The following is a 21,207-nucleotide window of genomic DNA, read 5'->3' on the forward strand; positions in this document are numbered from 1 at the left end:
TCAGGGTTTTTCAACTCCAGTCCTCAAGTACCAAATTCTAATGAGTATTATTTATTACCTACTGAAGGTGAGTAGAGACTTCCACATGCCTTCTACCTGAGCCTCAGATAGCCTTAAATAGCGTACACCTCTAGCTAGCACCAATGGGCAGCAAAGTGGTAGATTTTTTTATACAAATGTTCTGTGATAGAGCAATGTCAGGACAACGGGCAGAGGGCAGGTTTTAGACAAATTGCATCACTGGATGATGTTTCTGCTAATCAAGGGGAAATCATAGTGTGATCTGAGAATTCAGCCAACTACCCGGATCCCACCAACATCCCTTGTGAGATAGCTGGGACAAGAGCATGATGGCCAGCGGCGTAACTAGGGCAGGGCGAGCAGGGCACGTGCCACTACTGGGGCCACTAAATAGGTAGGACCACTACATGGGGCACTGTATAAGGGCACTGGATAGGTGAGACCACTACTGGGGACCTGTAAAAGGGGGACCACTACTGGGGACTACTCCTGGGGGCACTATATAAGGGGCTTACTACTAGGGGCACAAGGGGCACTGCACTGGGGGGGACCACTACTGGGGGCACTAAATAGGGAGGACCATTACAGGTGGCACTGTATATGGGGCACTGGATAGGGGGGATCACTGCTGGGGGCCTGCAGAAGGGGGACCATTACTGGGGGCACTGCATGGGGGGACTACTGCTGGGGGCACTATATAAGGGGCTTACTACTAGGGGCACAAGGGGCACTGCACTGGGTCGACCACTACAGGGGGCACTAAATAGGGAGAACCACTACAGGGGTCACTGTATAAGGGGCACTGGATAGGGGGGATCACTGCTGGGGGCCTGCTGAAGGGGGACCATTACTGGGGGCACTGCATTGGGGGGACTACTAATGGGGGCACTATATAAAGGACACTGCATAAGGGGGTACCACTACTGGGGCGCTGCATTGGGGGGACTGCTACTGGGGTCACTGCATAAGGGGGACCACTACATGGGGCACCACTACATGGGGCACTGCATAAGGGGGACTACTACTGGGGGCACTATATAAAGGGCACTGCATAAGGGGGTACCACTACTGGGGGTGCTGCATAGGGGGGACTGCTACTGGGGTCGTTGCATAAGGGGGACCACTACATGGGGCACTTCATAGGGGGACCACTACATGGGGCACTTCATAGGGGGGACCACTACATGGGGCACTACATAAGGGGGACTACTACTGGGGCACTGAATAAGGGGAACTAATGAGGGGCTGCGTAAGGGGGACCACTACTGGGGGCATTGCATACTGTTGTACTGTATAAGGGGAACTAATGGGGGTCTGCATAAGGGGGACCACTACTGGGGTTACTGTCTAAGGGGCACTACTATGGGCCTGCATAAGAGGGACCACAACTGGGGACGTTGCATACTGGGGGTACTGTATAAGGGGCACTACTGGGGTTAAGGTGCATATGGAAAGGAATGTTCAGAGTGATGATAAAGGGGCGTGTCATGTTGACGCGCCCCATTTTTAAGTGACCACGCCCATTTATCACCACGCGCACCTTCAGTGCACGCACATAGGGGGGTGCTCCATTTTTAAATTTGCCCTGGGCTCCAAATACCCTAGTTACGCCATCATCAGATGGCGTAACGTGCGGGGAATCGGGTCATTAAACCCTGTCTCCTGCTGGAGACATTGTGATGTTGGCATTATGAATGTCACCTTTTTGACTACATCCCTCCTGAGTGAGGAGACACACAAGGAGAGGATGTGTACAGAGACAATATTTTCCTTTAAAACAAACAAGTACTGAAGTGAGCAGTACCCTGAACAGATGCATATAAATGTCCTACTAACGCAAGTTTCCTCTTAATAAGGAGTTAATATATAAAATAAATGAAGAACGCCTTTGTTTATAGTAAACAGAAGCAAGATAAAAGCTGTACTAGATTATGGCTGGGATAACATACAATTAAGCTTATTTTTACTTTCTTTTTTTTCCTGAGCCTTTTAATGTAAAAGCTTGTAGTGGAGATGAAAGGATCCAGCTAATCACAGAAGCAGTCTGTCCCAGTAACCCGAATTCTGAGCAACAGCTGTGATCGTTATGCAAACAATGACTACCACACTCAGGCATGAGAATGTGCGAATGGTAATTAACCAACTGTATAATGCCGCTCAGTAATGGGAGGATAATGTTACACAGAGGTGTGAAGTGAATACTGCAGCTGAAACTGTAGCTCACTGACAGGACCATGACCCAAAAATGATGGATTTACAAGTAATAAATAATGATTTCAATAAAGAGCAGCCTCTACATGTATCACTTACAGCAGTGGTTTTCAAACTCGGTCCTCACGACCCCACACAGGTCACTTTTTGCAGGTCTCCCAGCAGGTGCACAGGTGTAATCGTTACTCACTGACACATTTTAAAAGATCCACAGGTGGAACTAATGATTTCACATGTGATTCTGTGAGGAGACCTGGAAAACATGCACTGTTTGGGGTCCTGAGGACCGAGTTTGAGAACCTGTGACTTAGAGTAATGCAGAGGTTACCAAACTCTGCTGTTACAGTCCAGGTGTTAAGGATATCCAAGCTTCAGTCCAAGTGATAAATCAAATTGACTGAGGTACTGTCCTCAAGCATGGATAGCCTTAAAATGTGGACTGTAATGGTGGAGTTTAGGGACCTCTGACTTTATAGGTCTAAACTTCTATAATCTTCCTTTCCACATCTCTTAAGTCCCAGGTTTAGGATTGTATCTGCCTGCTCTTGAACTACTGGACAGATTTTGATGGGGTTTTCACTATTCTATACAGCAGTGATTCCCAACCTCGGTCCTCAAGACACACTAATAGTCCTGGTTTTAGTGATATCAATGCTTAAGCACAGATGGTTAAATCAAAATAACTGAGGTACTAATTAAGTCACCTGTGCTCAAGTATGGCTATCCTTAAAACCTGGACTGTTAGTGTGCCTTGAGGACCGTGGTTGGGAATCCCTGCTATACAGCATTGGTGGAGAAAGGTTTAGGTGTATGAACCATTCATCTGTGACAAAAGGGAGCCAAGTAGTGACAATTTTATTATTGAATACTTGGTAATAACTTACTAAAACACAGTGCTAAAACTGAATGGGTAGCAATGTACAATGTCCACATTACCAGCGCCTGTTATTTATTTATGGAAAGGCTCCTCTGAAAGGCCTAATACATATATATATATATATATATATATATATATATATTGTATCAGTGCTCGAAGTGGTAATTTTAAAGTAGGGGTATGAAAATTTTAGGAGAACTCCCCCCTCCACCCCACTTCTATCTCAACCTTCGACGCCTCTTCCCACACCCTGCACTACTTCCCTCTCCCACCCCCTGCACCTCGGACTTCCTGCATCCCTCTCCCACCCCCTGCACCTCACACTACCTGCATCCCATTACCACCCCCTGCATCTCACACTACCTGCATTCCTTTAACACACCCTGCACCTCACACTACATGCATCACTTTACCAGACCCTGTACTTCACACTACCTGCATCCCTTTACCAGACCCTGTACCTCACACTATCTGCATCCCTTTACCAGACCCTGTACCTCACACTACCTGCATCCCTATACCACACCCTGCACCTCACACTACCTGCTTTCCTCTCTTACCCCCTGCACCTCTCAATGCTCACACTACCTGCTTTCCTCTCTTACCCCCTGCGCCTCTCAATGCTCACACTACCTGCTTTCCTCTCTTACCCCCTGCGCCTCTCAATGCTCACACTACCTGCTTTCCTCTCTTACCCCCTGCGCCTCTCAACACTCACGCTACCTGCTTTCCTCTCTTACCCCCTGCGCCTCTCAATGCTCACACTACCTGCTTTCCTCTCTTACCCCCTGCGCCTCTCAATACTCACGCTACCTGCTTTTCTCTCTTACCACCTGCCCCTCTCAATGCTCACACTACCTGCTTTCCTCTCTTACCCCCTGCGCATCTCAATGCTCACACTACCTGCTTTCCTCTCTTACCACCTGCGCCTCTCAATGCTCACACTACCTGCTTTCCTCTCTTACCCCCTGCGCCTCTCAATGCTCACACTACCTGCTTTCCTCTCTTACCCCCTGCGCCTCTCAATGCTCACACTACCTGCTTTCCTCTTACCCCCTGCGCCTCTCAATGCTCACACTACCTGCTTTCCTCTCTTACCACCTGCGCCTCTCAATGCTCACACTACCTGCTTTCCTCTCTTACCCCCTGCGCCTCTCAATGCTCACACTACCTGCTTTCCTCTCTTACCCCCTGCGCCTCTCAATGCTCACACTACCTGCTTTCCTCTTACCCCCTGCGCCTCTCAATGCTCACACTACCTGCTTTCCTCTCTTACCCCCTGCGCCTCTCAAAGCTCACACTACCTGCTTTCCTCTCTTACCCCCTGCGCCTCTCAAAGCTCACACTACCTGCTTTTCTCTCTTACCCCCTGCGCCTCTCAATGCTCACACTAACTGTTTTCCTCTCTTACACCTTGCGCCTCTCAATGCTCCACACTACCTGCTTTCCTCTCTTTCCCCCTGCACCTCTCAATGCTCACACTACCTGCTTTCCTCTCCTACCCCCTGCACCTCTCAATGCTCCACACTACCTGCTTTCCTCTCTTACCCCCTGCGCCTCTCAATACTCACACTACCTGCTTTCCTCTCTTACCCCCTGTGCCTCTCAATGCTCACACTACCTGCTTTCCTCTTTTACCCCCTGCGCATCTCAATGCTCACACTACCTGCTTTCCTCTTACCCCCTGCCCCTCTCAATGCTCACGCTACCTGCTTTCCTCTCTTACCCCCTGCACCTGTCAATGCTCACACTACCTGCTTTCCTCTCTTACCCCATGCACCTCTCAATGCTCACACTACCTGCTTTCCTCTCTTACCCCCTGCACCTCTCAATGCTCACACTACCTGCTTTCCTCTCTTACCCCCTGCGCCTCTCAATGCTCACACTACCTGCTTTCCTCTTTTACCCCCTGCACCTCTCAATGCTCACACTACCTGCTTTCCTCTCTTACCCCCTGCGCCTCTCAATGCTCACACAACCTGCTTTCCTCTCTTACCCCCTGCACCTCCCAATGCTCACACTACCTGCTTTCCTCTCTTACCCCCTGCGCCTCCCAATGCTCACACTACCTGCTTTCCTCTTACCCCCTGCGCCTCTCAATGATCACACTACCTGCTTTCCTCTCTTACCCCCTGCGCCTCTCAATGATCACACTACCTGCTTTCCTCTTACCCCCTGCGCCTCTCAATGCTCACACTACCTGCTTTCCTCTCTTACCCCCTGCGCCTCTCAATGATCACACTACCTGCTTTCCTCTCTTACACCCTGTGCCTCCCAATGCTCACACTACCTGCTTTCCTCTCTTACCCCCTGCGCCTCCCAATGCTCACACTACCTGCTTTCCTCTCTTACCCCCTGCGCCTCCCAATGCTCACACTACCTGCTTTCCTCTCTTACCCCCTGCGCCTCTCAATGCTCACACTACCTGTTTTCCTCTCTTACCCCCTGCGCCTCTCAATGCTCCCACTACCTGCTTTCCTCTCTTACCCCCTGCGCCTCTCAATGCTCACACTACCTGTTTTCCTCTCTTACCCCCTGCGCCTCTCAATGCTCACACTACCTGCTTTCCTCCCTTACCCCCTGCGCCTCCCAATGCTCACACTACCTGCTTTCCTCCCTTACCCCCTGCGCCTCCCAATGCTCACACTACCTGCTTTCCTCTCTTACCCCCTGCACCTCTCAATGCTCACACTACATGTTTTCCTCTCTTACCCCCTGCGCCTCTCAATGCTCACACTACCTGCTTTCCCCTCTTACCCCCTGCGCCTCTCAATGCTCACACTACCTGCTTTCCTCTCTTACCCCTTGCGCCTCCCAATGCTCACACTACCTGTTTTCCTCTCTTATCCCCTGCGCCTCCCAATGCTCACGCTACCTGTTTTCCTCTCTTACCCCCTGTGCCTCTCAATGCTCACACTACCTGCTTTCCTCTCTTACCCCCTGCGCCTCTCAATGCTCACACTACCTGCTTTCCTCTCTTACCCCCTGCGCCTCCCAATGCTCACACTACCTGCTTTCCTCTCTTACCCCCTGCGCCTCTCAATGCTCACACTACCTGTTTTCCTCTCTTACCCCTGCGCCTCTCAATGCTCACACTACCTGTTTTCGTCTTACCCCCTGCGCCTCTCAATGCTCACACTACCTGCTTTCCTCTCTTACCCCCTGCGCCTCTCAGTGCTCACACTACCTGTTTTCCTCTTACCCCCTGCGCCTCTCAATGCTCACACTACCTGCTTTCCAGGGCTGTCTTAACAGCAGTGTGGGCCCTGGGCAAAGCAATGCACTGGGCCCTCTACCCACACATGATATGGTATTATTGCAGCAATAAGCCCCAGGGGCTGGCTGGCAACTTTTAGCCTGGGGGGCAATTGCAAGCAAGTTGCCCTAGCTTTCCATAAACACTCGGCAATGGAAAAATGGGCATGAACCGGGCATTTGTAATTACAAGTGATACAGAGTTGCACGCATTCCAAACACATCTCCACTCATGGCTGCATAGGAGTAACTGGGCTGTAATAGGCAATTTCATGTAGATGAAGCTCAGTGAGGGCATGGTGACCGCTGCAGCCACAGAGTTGGTTGTAAGTGTAAAAATATGTCTTTTACCACGCGCATCTTTTGTATAGGCTGATGCACAATGTAGATGATTCGTAGCAAACCAAACATATGGATAAAGGTCATTGTACCACAGGATGTAGACAGCTGTGCATAGGGGAGAATATTCAAGTTTTTCCCATACATGCAAAGTGGGAGCATATATGCCCAAATCCGCTTAACCCAGAGAGAAAAACTGGACATCTCTTACAAACAATACTACATAAAATCTACATGCAAATGTGAGCGCTGGTACTTGTCACACACCGAGGGTCCTATTTATCAACATTATTTTTACTAAAATATTGTGAAAACAGGTGTTTTCACCACCGTTTCACGATATTTAAGTATCACACAGATGTACTAAAGGGCAGTTAGAGGTAAAGGGCTCTATTTACTACAATCCGCATATTGAATGCGGATTGTAGTGTGATATTACCGAGTGAATTCGCATTGCGAATTCAGGCAATATCACAGGGATTTACTATAAATCCCTTGCAGGGACAGAGCTTGCAATAAAGCTCTGTCCCTGCGGATCCCATCCGCACTCTAGTCGCGGTATTTTCGGAAAAAATACCGCGACTAAGAGCCCGCGCATGCGCCGACCGACCACCGCTACTACCCCCCCACCGAAGCTAAGCCCCGCCCCCAATGCTAGGCCCCGCCCCCGCGATCGCGGACCCCCGCGACCCCCCCTCCCTTCATTACACTTACCTGCATCCTCCTGGCCTCCAGTGATCTTCTCCGGGCTTCCCGATCAGGTGATCTCCCATACTGCACTGGGGTCCGATCACCTGATGACCGGGCCCCAGTGTACTATGGGAGACCAGCTGACCGGAGAGGAGCCATCACCGGAGGCCCGATCACCGGTCCCTGGATTCAGGTAAGTAAAAAAAAAAAATGTTTAATTTTTTTTTTTTCTTTTTTTTACAGTAATCAGCTTGCGGTCTGCTTAGACCACATAGCTGATTACTGGTACCGGCTCCCGCCTCTGCTCTCCCCGTTAGAGCAGAGTGGGAGCCCGACAACCGGGGGAGACCCTGGATAACGCCACCTCCAGGTGGCGTTATTATCACAGGGCTTCCCCCGGTATTTTTTTACAATTTATTTTTAGTAACTGTGGTCGGATCACATTTCCGATTACAATTATGGGAAATGCGATCTGCTTTACTAAAAATAAATGATACTGGGGGTTGGAGTAGAATTTTACTAATTCTACTCCAATTGCCCTGTAATAACTACAGGTGAAACTAAAATAATGTGAAAAGGGTGTGAAAACACCCTTTTTCACTTTATTTTAGTAAAATAATGTTAATAAATAGAGCCCATTGTCATACATTTCTCCTCCAAGCACTAATTAGCATTTTTTTTTAGTAAGCAGATAACATTTCCCATTACTATTATGGGAAATGTGATCTGGCCAGAGTAACTAAAGATAAATTGTGAAAAAATACCTGGGGAAGTCCTGTGATAATAACACCACCTGGAGATGGCGTTATCCAGGCTTTCCCCCGATTCCCAGATTCCTGCCCTGCTTTAACAGGCAGAGCAGAGCTGGGAGCCGGGCCCAGTGATCACTGCAAAAAAATAAAAATACTTAATAAAACTTACAGTACCTGCATCTAGGGACCTGTGATCGGTGCTCCTGTGATGTCCTCTGGGGCTCTGGGCAGCTGGTCTCCCAGCTCCAGCACTGTGACCCTGGTCAGCTGCTGCATAAAACAGCTGACCAGGGTCATAGTGCAAGAGCCGAGAGACCAGCTGACAGGAGCCCCAGATGACATCACCGGAGCAACGATCACCAAATGTAAGTGAAAGTGAGGGCGAGGGGGTCGCATTCGCGGGGGTATTGTGAGCTCGTTGGTACATGTGCAGGCACCTTCTTACTGTATTTTTTGCAAAAAATTGAGTGAGAAGATTGCGGATGGGATTCGTAGGGACAGAGCTTTATCGCAAGCACTGTTCCTACAAGGGATTTTTAATAAATCCCCATGATATTTCCTAATTTCGCAATGCAAATTTAGGTGAACATATCACACTACAACCGCATTTTCAATGGGGATTGTTGTAAATAGGGCCCCTAGACACATCATAAAAAGTATGATTAATATACGTAGTTAATAAAATACAACTCTATAGGCGAAAATAAATAAGACTATTACTAACTTGGCATTTTTAAAACATATATTTATTTAACCCTAAAAAACAAACAATCTGCCACAAATAAACCAAACGATTTCAGAAAAATTGTGACCAATTAATATTGGTAAAATAAATAAAAAAATGATTCCCAATGTTTTTTTTCACATTTACAAGTAGATCCCAGATCTGACCTTCCCCCTTCTTTATTGGAAAATGAGTTCCAACATCTGACATGCCCCTCCACTCTTATTTAAAATCAGACCCCAGATCTGACAGTCCTCTTCCTTCCTCAAATATAATCATACCCCCAAACCGGACAACCCCCCCTCCCTCAATTGCAAGCATAACCCAGACCTGACCGTTTCCCCCTTTCCTCAATTATTATCCTTCTGAAACGTGATACCCTTCTATTCTCTCAATTAAAGTCATGTCCCAAAACTTCTCCCACCCCTGACCTAGCAACCCACCCCCTTCTCCTTGAACTAAATCATGACACAGCATTGCACAAGCTCACCATCCACCCTCAGACCTGACAACCACCTCAATTATAATTATTATGTCCCAGAACTGCTTTTGGGATGTAGTCAGTTTACATATGATCAGGATGCCGGCGGATTAAATCCTGGTGCCAGTGTACCGACCTGCGGCAACAACAACGGTGCCGGAATCTCAACATCAGGTAAGACTCCCAACAGCCAGCATCCCGATAGTAAGTATAGCGGCCCGGGTTAGCGGTTAGCTGCATGGGGGGTTAGGGTTAGGCTGCAGGGGTGGGAAGTTAGGGTTTCGCACCCCCCAGGATGGGTTAGGGACCACTGCGGGGGGGGGGGTTAGGCCATACTTGCATACATCCTGGCTGCTTCCTCCGGGAGGAAGCAGCCAGGTCGGCTTAGCAGGGGGCAGGGCCTATATAGAGGGGCGTTGCCGGACACATTAGCAGTGTTTAGGGGCGGAGCCACGCAATTGCGTCATTTAGGCTCCGCCCCCGCTACAAAATGCAGATATTTCTGGCACTGCGAGGCAGGGGGCGGGGTTATGATGAAGCGAATCGCGTCATCAGCCCCTCCGCAGAGGGGGTTTAGCGCTATATTGCGGGGGGACTGGAGAAGTCGGGAGAACTGCCTACTTTTCCTGGGGGCCGGGAGCGGCACCCGATTTTCGGGAGGCTCTCGGCCAAATCGGGAGAGTAGGCATGTATGGGTTAGGCACTACCAGGGGGGTTTAATGTCAGGCACTAAGGGGGGAGGGTTAGGTTTAGGAACTAACAGGGAGGGTTAGGGTTAGGTTGCAGGGGGAGGTAGGGTTAGGATGTAAGAAATGAGGGTTAGGATACTTACCTAGACCCTGTCTGTATTCTGAGCATTGAGATACTGCTGTCGGTCTTTTGACAGCCAGCATCCCGACTGCCGGTCTCTCATACCCTACCCCTGCTTTTTGTCCGATAAAAAAATCCATTTACAGTGACACCTCAGATCTATGGGGGCAGCCCAATACAAGTACTCACTCTAATCCTGCTGATACAGTCCCTTCAGTTTCCAGCTCTGTTTCTGTGGCTTTGCTATGCTGCTAAGTCCTGCTACTCCTTACTGCGCTCTTCTTGGGAGATGAGACAAAATGACGACTTATCTCCCAGCCCAGCCTGCACCATAAGTAGACAGTTTGATGCCCTGTGCCAGAAAGAGTATAGGTGCCCCCACCTTATTTATTTTAAACCGAGGCATTAGGAGCCTGTTTTCATGGCACACCCAGGTTTTCATTCATTTGGGGGCATGCCTTGCCCCCTTGAAGGAATGTTATAGCAGAGTTTGACACACATTGCGCTGGGGACCACAAGAGGGGATGTAGGTGCGTGCCCTTACCAGACGCCTGAGGTAAGGACAAAGCCAGCACAGGTACACTACACAGCACATTACACTACACTATAAAACACACTACAAAACACGGGATCACAGGAACACACACAGCACTTCACTACTACCACAGTCAACTCCCAGGAGGTGATATACCCGGTCGGCTCACTAGCACAGCCACTATGGTACATTAAACAAACTCCTCCGGTGTGCAGGAGACAAGGCCACACTCACCCACAGCTCATTGACCCAGCTCATGGCTCCGCTCCTGCTGGCAGGAGAACGGCGGTTTGCAGGTGTCAGTGCGGAGGGAGGACAGGCGTAGGCTGCTGGAGGCGGAGCTCTCTAATAGCTTTGCTTGTCGCGTGTGTCACCTTTGAAGATCGGTAAGGAGAGAGTGGGCGCGGAAGGGAGGAGAGCCGCCTGGGAGAAGGGGTGGGTCTGGCACCGGGCAGGGATGGAGCATACAGGCTGCCTGCTGTTTCATAGGGACTGAGCAAGGCTGCCCAGACTACATGTGTGTGAAGCCGGCAGAGACAGACAGTCTTCCCTCTGGCGGCCCCAAATGCTTAAAACTATACCGGCCCGGGGGGCAGATGTCACCCTGCCCCCCGGCCCAGCCCGCCACTGATAAGCCCTGTCATAGTGAGATTTTGTCCATGTATAATTATAGGATTGCGCAGTAATTTGATTCATGCTGCGCAGCTCAGCCCTTACCTTTGCTAGTGGCAAGCAGTACTGGGGGTAGGAAGGGAGTAAGGGTAGATGGTAGTACTGTGGGGTCAAGAAGGGAGTACTAGGGGCAGTGCTGGGGGTATGGAGGGGGTCAGGGTAGCAGCTGGGGCAGTACTGGGGCTTAGGAGGGGGTCAGGATGCAGCTGGGGCAGCACTGGGGGTAGGGAAGGGGTTAAGAGATAGCAGTTAGGACTGTTACCTCCTTCCTCCGGGCGGCCTCCTGCATGTAGTGAGCTGGGACAGAGCACAGGCAGCGCTGCTTCAGCTAACCAAGGGGGATCCACCGGCACTGATGTCGGGAAGGACTGAGGGCCTGACCAGAGCGCTCACTCTGAATCAGTGCCCTCCTACCTAAAAATGGAGCGGCCACCTGGCCGCTCACATAGCTGTGGGTGACCACCCACAGCATATGCGAGCGGCCAAAAAGATGGTCACGATGGTCAAGACCATCGCGACCATCGGGCTTGCGACGAGACCCTGCGGTAGGGTCTCGGTGACCGCAAGCCCAGGAGTGATTTTGGCTCTATCAGAGCCAAAATCACTCCCACTGACATCACTAGTGATGTCAGTGGGGCCGGACCCAGATGGTAGGCGTTCCCATGGGAACGCCTCCGTCTGGCAGCCACGCCCCCAGCACGCCCTCCAATGGGGGCGTGCTGTCAGTCACCATCGACAGCACGCCCCCTTTGGTGCGAGACCCGGAGCGACAGCTTGGCTGTCGCTGTCCGGGTCTCGCGCATACGCACAATGGATCTCTCCATCGTGCGCATGTGCATTGGGGTAACATCGACCCGCTTGCAAGCGTCCTGCGCTCGCGAGCGGGTCTGAATGACCCCCTGAGTACGTTGGCGGGCAGAGAGGGAAGGAGGTGCTCCGAGGTGGTCTCTGGTCAGTGATGGATGATACGCTGCCAGCAGCGATTGGCTGAGAGAGCAGGCCTGCAGGACGCGCTGTGTCTGTTATGTCCGCAGCAAGCAATCACAGAACCAGGGCTGCCAGCAATAATTTTGGAGCCCGAGACTGACAAAATAGGCAGGGCCCCTGGGACCCCTCTCCCTTTCATGCTACCACTAAGTCTCAGGAGTCATGACTTATCTTATCACCTTGAAGAATGCTCCTTCTGGCCTCTTCTCCTCCAGGTCTGGCTGGCGCTGTTCCTCACGCGTCACGGGTCCTCTTCCTTCCGGCAGCTTGGTGTGATGTTATGAAGTCACGCGTGCCGACAGCAAAGAGGAAAAAAAGGATTATTGAACAGGGGCAAACACAGGATTTTTTTGGGGGAAGGGGTTCTAATATATATTTACATACATAACACACACACACACACACACACACACACACACACACACACACATATATATAATATATACATATAACATGGATTTAATATATATAACAAACATATATACACATTAACCCATACATACATACACCCACATACAGTATATACACTCTAACACATATGCAGTATACACACACTAACACATATATACACACCAACATACATACACAGGTTCGGTATGAATAGCCAGCGGCTGAATAGCCTCTAGGTCAAATACCAACCCCAGAAGCCCAATCGTCTACAAACCTGACAGAGGCGGTAAGTACCCTAACCCTCCCCCTCTCCCCCCTAACCCTCCCTTCGTGGTGCCTAACCCTAACCCCCCTTCCCGCACCCTAAACCTAACCCTCCCCATGGGGGGTGCCTAATCCTAACCCCCCCTCCCTGTAGCCTAACCCTCCACGGGGGGGCGGTGCTTAACCGTAATCTCCCTCCAGGGGTATGTAAACCTAACCACCCCATTCTGGGCTAAGTATTATACTTACCCATATACTTACCTTCGGGATGGTAGGGGTCGGGATGCCGACATCAGTATCCTGATGTCTTCGGGATTTCGCCATCAGCATTATGCCGGGTGTCGGGAATCCGGCGTCGGTATATCGACATCTGTGATCCTGTCCGCCGGCATTATAAACGTATACCACATACACATATATACACACTAACATACATACACAGGTTCAGTATGAATAGCCAACGGCTGAATAGCCTTCAGTTCAAATACCAACCCCAGAAGCCCAATCGTCTCAATCCCGACAGGGGCGGTAAGTACCCTAACCCTCCCCCTCTCCCCCCTACCCCCTAACCCTCCCTTTGTGGTGCCTAAACCTAACCCTCCCCAGGGGGGGTACCTAACCCTAACCCTAACCTCCCCCCCCCTCGTAGCCTAACCCCCCCCTTGGGGGGGATGCTTAACCCTAATCTCCCTCCAGGGGTATCTAAACCTAACCCCCATCCCGGGCTAAGTATCATACTTACCCGTATACTTACCTTCGGGATGACGGGTGTTGGGATGCCGACGTCGGTATCCTGATGTCTTCTGGAGATCATCGTCAGCATTATGCCGGGGCGTCGGGAATCCGGCATTGGTATATCAGCATCCGGGATCCTGTCCACCTGCATATTAAACATATACCACATACACATATATACACACTAACATGCATAAACATACATACTAACATACATACACAGTAACACATACATACAAATATATACACACTACATACACATATATACACACTAACATACACATATATGCACACTAACATACATAAACATACATACTAATATACATACACAGTAATGGGGGGTATCCACTTGGTGATTTTTGCAAGCAATTGCATGATAAAGACATCAAAATCAAGCAAATCGCTTGCAAATCGCGCATGCATCGGGCATGTTTTGGTCGGAAGCAACCAGCGATGCGCATGCACGCTGGTCGCTTCCGACATCTATCATCGCCCGTACATGCTGGTCAACCTGACGATCCCGTCAGGTTCAGCATGTGCGGGGATGATGGATGTGCCTGGACTGAACGAGTGAACGTTCAGTCTAGGCACATCACTAGTTATACAAACGAGAGCACGATTGCAATGTCGTAATCGTGCTCTCGTTTGTATATCTAGTAGTGGATTCCCGCCTTAACACATACATACACATATATACACACTAACACATACATACAGTATATACACACTAACGTACACATACATCCACACTAACACACACACATATATATATAACTATATATATATATTAGGGGTGAGCGGGTTCGGATTTCTGAAATCCGAACCCCCCCGAGCCCCCCCGATCCGAGTCCGATCCGAATCAGGCTCGACTTTTCCCGCCTGACTCGGATCTGAAATCGAGGCAAAACGTCATCATCCCGCCTTCCGAGTCTCGCGGGTTTTGGATCCTATATAAGGTACCCACGTCGGCGCCATTTTCTCACTCGGCTGTGGACAGTGAAGAGGGAGGGTGGGAGTTAGGGCTGTGTAGTGTAGTGTAGTGTAGTGCTGCTGTTGTCCACTACTTCAAAGTCCATAGGGGCTGGCTGTGTTGTGCTGTGCTGCTGTTGTTAATAGGGGCTGTGTCCACTACTTCAAAGTCCATAGGGGCTGGCTGGACTGTGTTGTGCAGTCAGTTCTCCATAGGGGCTGTGTCCACTCCAAAGTCCTGTGCAGTGTCCCAGTCCTAAAGAGGTGCTGTAGTGTTGTCCAGGGGGTGCTCTGTCCATCAGGGGTGCTCCCCCCAAGTGCTAAAAAAATAATATATTTTCTGTGTTTGTGAATTGTGTGCGCAGTAGCCGCACGTGCATCAACAAAGTAGTGCCAAGCGTGCGCCTGTGTCATAAGTAAAGGGCCGGCTGGCTTGACCGTTAAAGGGTGCTGTAACCCCCGAAAGTACACTCCAGTCCAAACCAAAAAAAAATTATTTTCTGTGTTTGTGAATTGTGTGCGCAGTAGCCGCACGTGCATCAACAAAGTAGTGCCAAGTGTGTGCCTGTGTCATAAGTAAAGGGCCGGCTGGCTTGACCGTTAAAGGGTGCTGTAACCCCCGAAAGTACACTCCAGTCCAAACCAAAAAAAAAATTATTTTCTGTGTTTGTGAATTGTGTGCGCAGTAGCCGCACGTGCATCAACAAAGTAGTGCCAAGCGTGCGCCTGTGTCATAGGTAAAAGGCCGGCTGGCTTGACCGTTAAAGGGTTCTGTAACCCCCAAAGTACACTCCAAACCAAAAAAATATATATTTTCTGTGTTTGTGACTTGTGTGCACTGTGGCTGCACGTGCATCAACAAAGGAGCAGCGCCAAGCGTGCGCCTGTGTCCCATAAGTAAAGAGCCGGCTGGCTCATTTCTTAAAGGGTGGTGTAACCCACAAAGTGCACTACTCTCCAGCAAAAATAAAAAAATATTTTCTGTGTTTGTGTGCGCTTTAGCCGCACGTATATATATCAATATAACATAAATGGAGGACCAAACTTTCTCTGATAAAAATAAAATAGGGAAAGATCAAGAACCACTTCCTACTAGTGCTGTTGCTGCTGCTGGGAGTTGTTCATCATCCCAGAGAGGAAGTAGGAACATCACTACTTTTACTAAACAATTGACCCTCCAACAGTCCCTAGCGATGAGGATGAAGTACGACAGCAGTCATCCTGAAGCAAAACGTATAACTGAGGCCTTGACTGCTATGTTGGTGTTAGACGTGCATCCGGTATCCGACATTAGTGCAGTGGGATTTAGACAATTGATGGAGGTAGTGTGTCCTCGGTTCCAAATCCCGTCTAGATTCCACCTGCATCCTCAAAGCAGCAGCGACAAGCGTGCGTCTGTCTGTTAAAGGGTGGTGACACCCTCAAAGTGTGCTACACAAACAATTAAAATATTGTTCTTTTTTTTCTGTCTTTGTGAAATGTGTGGGCTGTAGCCGCACCTGCATCCTTAAAGCAGCAGCGACAAGCGTGCGTCTGTCTGTTAAAGGGTGGTGACACCCTCAAAGTGTGCTACACAAACAATAAAAATATTCTTCTTTTTTCTGTCTTTGTGAATTGTGTGGGCTGTAGCCGCACCTGCATCCTTAAAGCAGCAGTGACAAGCGTGCGTCTGTCTGTTAAAGGGTGGTGACACCCTCAAAGTGTGCTACACAAACAATTAAAATATTGTTCTTTTTTTTTCGGTCTTTGTGAAATGTGTGGGCTGTAGCCGCACCTGCATCCTTAAAGCAGCAGCGTCAAGCGTGCGTCTGTCTGTTAAAGGGTGGTGACACCCTCAAAGTGTGCTACACAAACAATTAAAATATTGTTCTTTTTTTTTCTGTCTTTGTGAAATGTGTGGGCTGTAGCCGCACCTGCATCCTTAAAGCAGCAGCGACAAGCGTGCGTCTGTCTGTTAAAGGGTGGTGACACCCTCAAAGTGTGCTACACAAACAATTAAAATATTGTTCTTTTTTTTTCGGTCTTTGTGAAATGTGTGGGCTGTAGCCGCACCTGCATCCTTAAAGCAGCAGCGACAAGCGTGCGTCTGTCTGTTAAAGGGTGGTGACACCCTCAAAGTGTGCTACACAAAGAATAAAAATATTCTTCTTCTTTTTTCTGTCTTTGTGAATTGTGTGGGCTGTAGCCACACTTGCATCCTCAAAGCAGCAGCGACAAGCGTGCGTCTGTCTGTTAGAGGGTGGTGTAACCCTCAAAGTGTGCTCCACAAACAATAAAAATATTCTTTTTTTTTTTCTGTCTTTGTGAATTGTGTGGGCTGTAGCCGCACTTGAATCCTCAAAGCAGCAGCGACAAGCGTGCGTCTGTCTGTTAAAGGATTACATCGGTGACAGCATGTCAGACAGTCCGTACCTGTACTGGCAGGAAAAAGAAGCAATTTGGAGGTCCCTGTACAAACTGGCTCTATTTTACCTGAGTTGCCCCCCCTCCAGTGTGTACTCCGAAAGAGTGTTTAGTGCAGCCGGGAACCTTGTTAGCGAAAGGCGTAGGAGGTTGCTTCCACAAAATGTGGAGAAGATGATGTTCATAAAATGAATGATCAACTCTTCCAGGGAGACCAGCCTCCAGAACGTACAGAGGGACCTGTGGTTCCAGCAGGGACGAATTAATACTCTGTGAGGATGAGGATGTACATAACACTGAAGAGGGTGAGGAATCTGTGGATGAGGAGGATGAGGACGACTTCTTGCCTCCGTAGAGCCAGTTTGTGCAGGGACAGATTAATTGCCAGCTTGTTTTGTGGGGGCCCAAACGAACCAATCATTTCAGCCACAGTTGTGTGGCAGACCCTGGCGCTGAAATGATTGGTTTGTTAAAGTGTGCATGTCCTGTTTATACAACATAAGGGTGGGTGGGAGGGCCCAAGGACAATTCCATCTTGCACCTCTTTTTTTTCTTTGCATTATGTACAGTTTGGGGCCTAGTTTTTCAATGCCATCCTATCTGCCACTGCAGTTTCACGCCTAGATGGGTCACGTGTTTGTGCCGCCCACTCGTGTCGCTTAGCATAGTCATCCAGCTACCTCGGTGCAACCTTTTGGACATAAAAACACTATTGTGAGGTGTGAGGTATTCAGAATAGACTGGAAATGAGTGGAAATTAAGGTTATTGAGGTTAATAATAGCATAGGAGCAGAAAAACCTACAAATTCTGTGATTTTAGCTGTTTTTATGCTTTTTTTAAAAAAAATACAGATCCAAAACACAAAACCCAGAACCCAAAACACGGAAGGGTGGTTTTGGCAAAACCAATCCAGATCCAAAACACGAAGAAAGATCCAGATCCAAAACCAAAACACAAAAAGTGGCCGGTGCACACCCCTAATATATATATAGTTATACACACTAACATCCACACTAACAAATAACTATATATATATATATATATATATATATATAAAAATATCATACAAACTCGGCACTCACATGCTTTTCAAACTGCAACTCCTTTGAACATAGGGAATGTTGGTTCGAAAATATTGCAATAATTTGTTAAGCTGACCACCGCTTCATGGTCATTCCCATCTGGCCAGTCCCTACACTGATTCTCAGATAAATGAACTTGATCTGCCACCTTTGGCTCAAGCTACATACATTTTAAACATGAAACTGGGTCCTGCCTTAAAGAGACAGGACCACACCCAGGGCTATCAGTTACTAAGCACCTGGAAAAAGAAAAGTTTGTCTTACATTTGAAAAACAGGGTGCCCTAGCAAGTGTGACCACAAAATTTAAATAAACGACAGGCTTAATCCACGGCACTGTAAGACAAACTTTTTTTCTTTTTCCAGGTGCTTAGTAACTGATAGCCCTGGGTATGGTCCCGTCTCTTTAAGGCAGGACCCAGTTTCATGTTTAAAATGTATGTAGCTTGAGCCAAAGGTGGCAGATCAAGTTCATTTATCTGAGAATCAGTGTAGGGACTGGCCAGATGGGAATGACCATGAAGCGGTGGCCAGCTTAACAAATTATTGCAATATTTTCGAACCAACATTCCCTATGTTCAAAGGAGTTGCAGTTTGAAAAGCATGTGAGTGCCGAGTTTGTATGATATGTTTTATGTAGATGGTGTGGTCACATGCCGAGGGCACCCCAGATGGTTGAGTGCCGTGGATTAAGCCTGTCGTATATATATATATATATATATATATATAACAACCCTGTTGTTCACCTGCTGGATCTTCCAAGTGGGCCTCTCCATAAGGTTATTTTATTTATTTCACCACACAGCAGAGAGGCGGAGTTCCCACCCCTTACATAGTAATAACACAGTAAGGAGGGAGATCAACAATATTTTTATTCCAGTTAGTATGCAATTGGGACGTCACTTTTAAATTTGTCACTTTGGCCAAAAGGTCAAAGGTACCAATTAACTTTTCCAAGATACACAGTTACTGTATATTACCATATAACAAGATAAAACACATACAACTTAACATCTCCTCAGTAACATTTATCGGTGTACATTATTATCAGTTAACCAGCTTACCATATACAGTACTCTTAAGGCCTATACTTTATAATTTCAGATATCAAATCTATATATGTGTTTTAAATCTAACCCGGGAATTTATCTATTAACGTTGCAGCTGAGGTTGGTGCACGCACTCCAAGGGGTACTGGTGCCAGTCACATGGAATTGGTACAGCAGTTTGGGTGAGGGGTTAATGAGAGACGCAATATCCTTGGTGAAGTCTCAATCAACCAGTAAAAGGTATTTTGTTTCCTAATGGTTTCATGGAGGGATGATGGCTCTATGCTTGGCTACTACATACAACGTGAATGGATGAGGGGAGGAATGTGTAACGGTATGGTATTGTACTCTCTTTACCTCTTTTACGGATCCTTTGAGTACAGTGTGGTTTTTAGTAACCGCTGGGTATTTATTTAGTATTTGCACTGGCTCAGTGTAATGTCTCATAAATAAATAGGTCTGAAGGCCCCCATACATCAGAGATTGATTGCAGCAATCGTGCAATTTGCAATCGATTGTGTTTAAAAATCTTTTCCTTTTTCAATCGATTGTGGCAATTCTGCATTCTGCAATCGATTGAAAAAGGGAAAGATTTTTAAACAGAATCGATTGCAAATTGCACGATAGCTGCAATCAATCTCTGATGTATGGGGGCCTTTACACTGCTGCAAGATTTCCCTGTCATTAGAGAACAGTATAACAGCTGCAGATAAAGCTGGTGAGAGGATCCTGGCTATATATGGGGGTATTCCTGTGTAGGCGCTCTGCAGGCGTGTGGTGACTCTCAGTCACATTACTGACCTCAACTGCTGTCTGCTCCAGCTGAGCCAGTTCAGCACTGGACGGGATCTCAGTGATCTGGGCAGTCCTAACCCAGCACCACCTTGTCTCTTATATGGGTGTCCCACACTCCAGGATCAGGCAGGATAAAGGGGATGGTCACTAGTAGCTCCTCCCTGACAGAGCCAATCTACCTCATCAGCATGGCAGTGACAGGGGATCCTACCAGCGCAGCTCAGTCTCTCTCACAGCCGCTCTCCAACTGCCCCATCCAACTCCCACAGGCTCCAACTGTCACTGCCCTTACCCCCTGACGTAGATCATGTGACCTCCTCCTGACCTCTTGATGTGCTGCAGAGGCTGCTGGGGATAGTGACCTGCCTGTGTAATGACATGTGTAGTGTGATGCACCGCGTCAAATGTAATACCTCTGTCAAACGTAATACCTCGCACAGCAGGGTATTACAGTTATACACACTAATATTCATACACATTTCACTCTAACACATACATCCACACTAACACATATATAAATATAGTTATACACACTAACAGTCATACACATTACACTCTAACACATAAATACACACTAACACAAGACATACATACACATTCAAAAACACATACATATTACTTACACAACAGCAAGATGCACCTCGCATGATTAGGCTCCACCCCCTCCATAATGCCACGATTCACGGGTGTATGGGGGCGGGGCTTGTCGTGTTGGCTCCACCCTCATTGTGGTCAGCATCAGCGATTGAAGAGGAGGGGGGGGGTTCCCTGGTTGGAGCAGGCACATTCCTCCTATTAGTGCAGGCCGGCAAGCAGCAGTGGTAGCAGCAGGCCCCCTCCCATTTCTGCTTGTGTCCAGGCCCGGGACTCCAGTCCCGGCAGACGGCAGTCCCGCACCCTGATGGCGGCCCTGCACAGAACACACACAAGGACCCACTCTGTTTTAAAAAATGGCTGCAGGGGGTCGGGTGGCGGGCCCACAGAAGCACCGGGCCCTTGGGCAGGTGCCCATAAAGCCCAGTGGAAGAGACAGCCCTGCCTGCCATCTAAAAAAAGAAATCTGGAGATATAAGGAAAGCAATAAACAGCAAAGTTTTAATGCCACTTTTCGCTTTCCTTTTTAAATAGAGCCCTAAAATTGTAATCATACATGGTTGCAAATTTAG

This window comes from Taudactylus pleione, unplaced genomic scaffold, assembly GCF_031769625.1.
Source record: "Taudactylus pleione unplaced genomic scaffold, aTauple2 ptg000301l, whole genome shotgun sequence".
Classification (NCBI taxonomy): domain Eukaryota; kingdom Metazoa; phylum Chordata; class Amphibia; order Anura; family Myobatrachidae; genus Taudactylus; species Taudactylus pleione.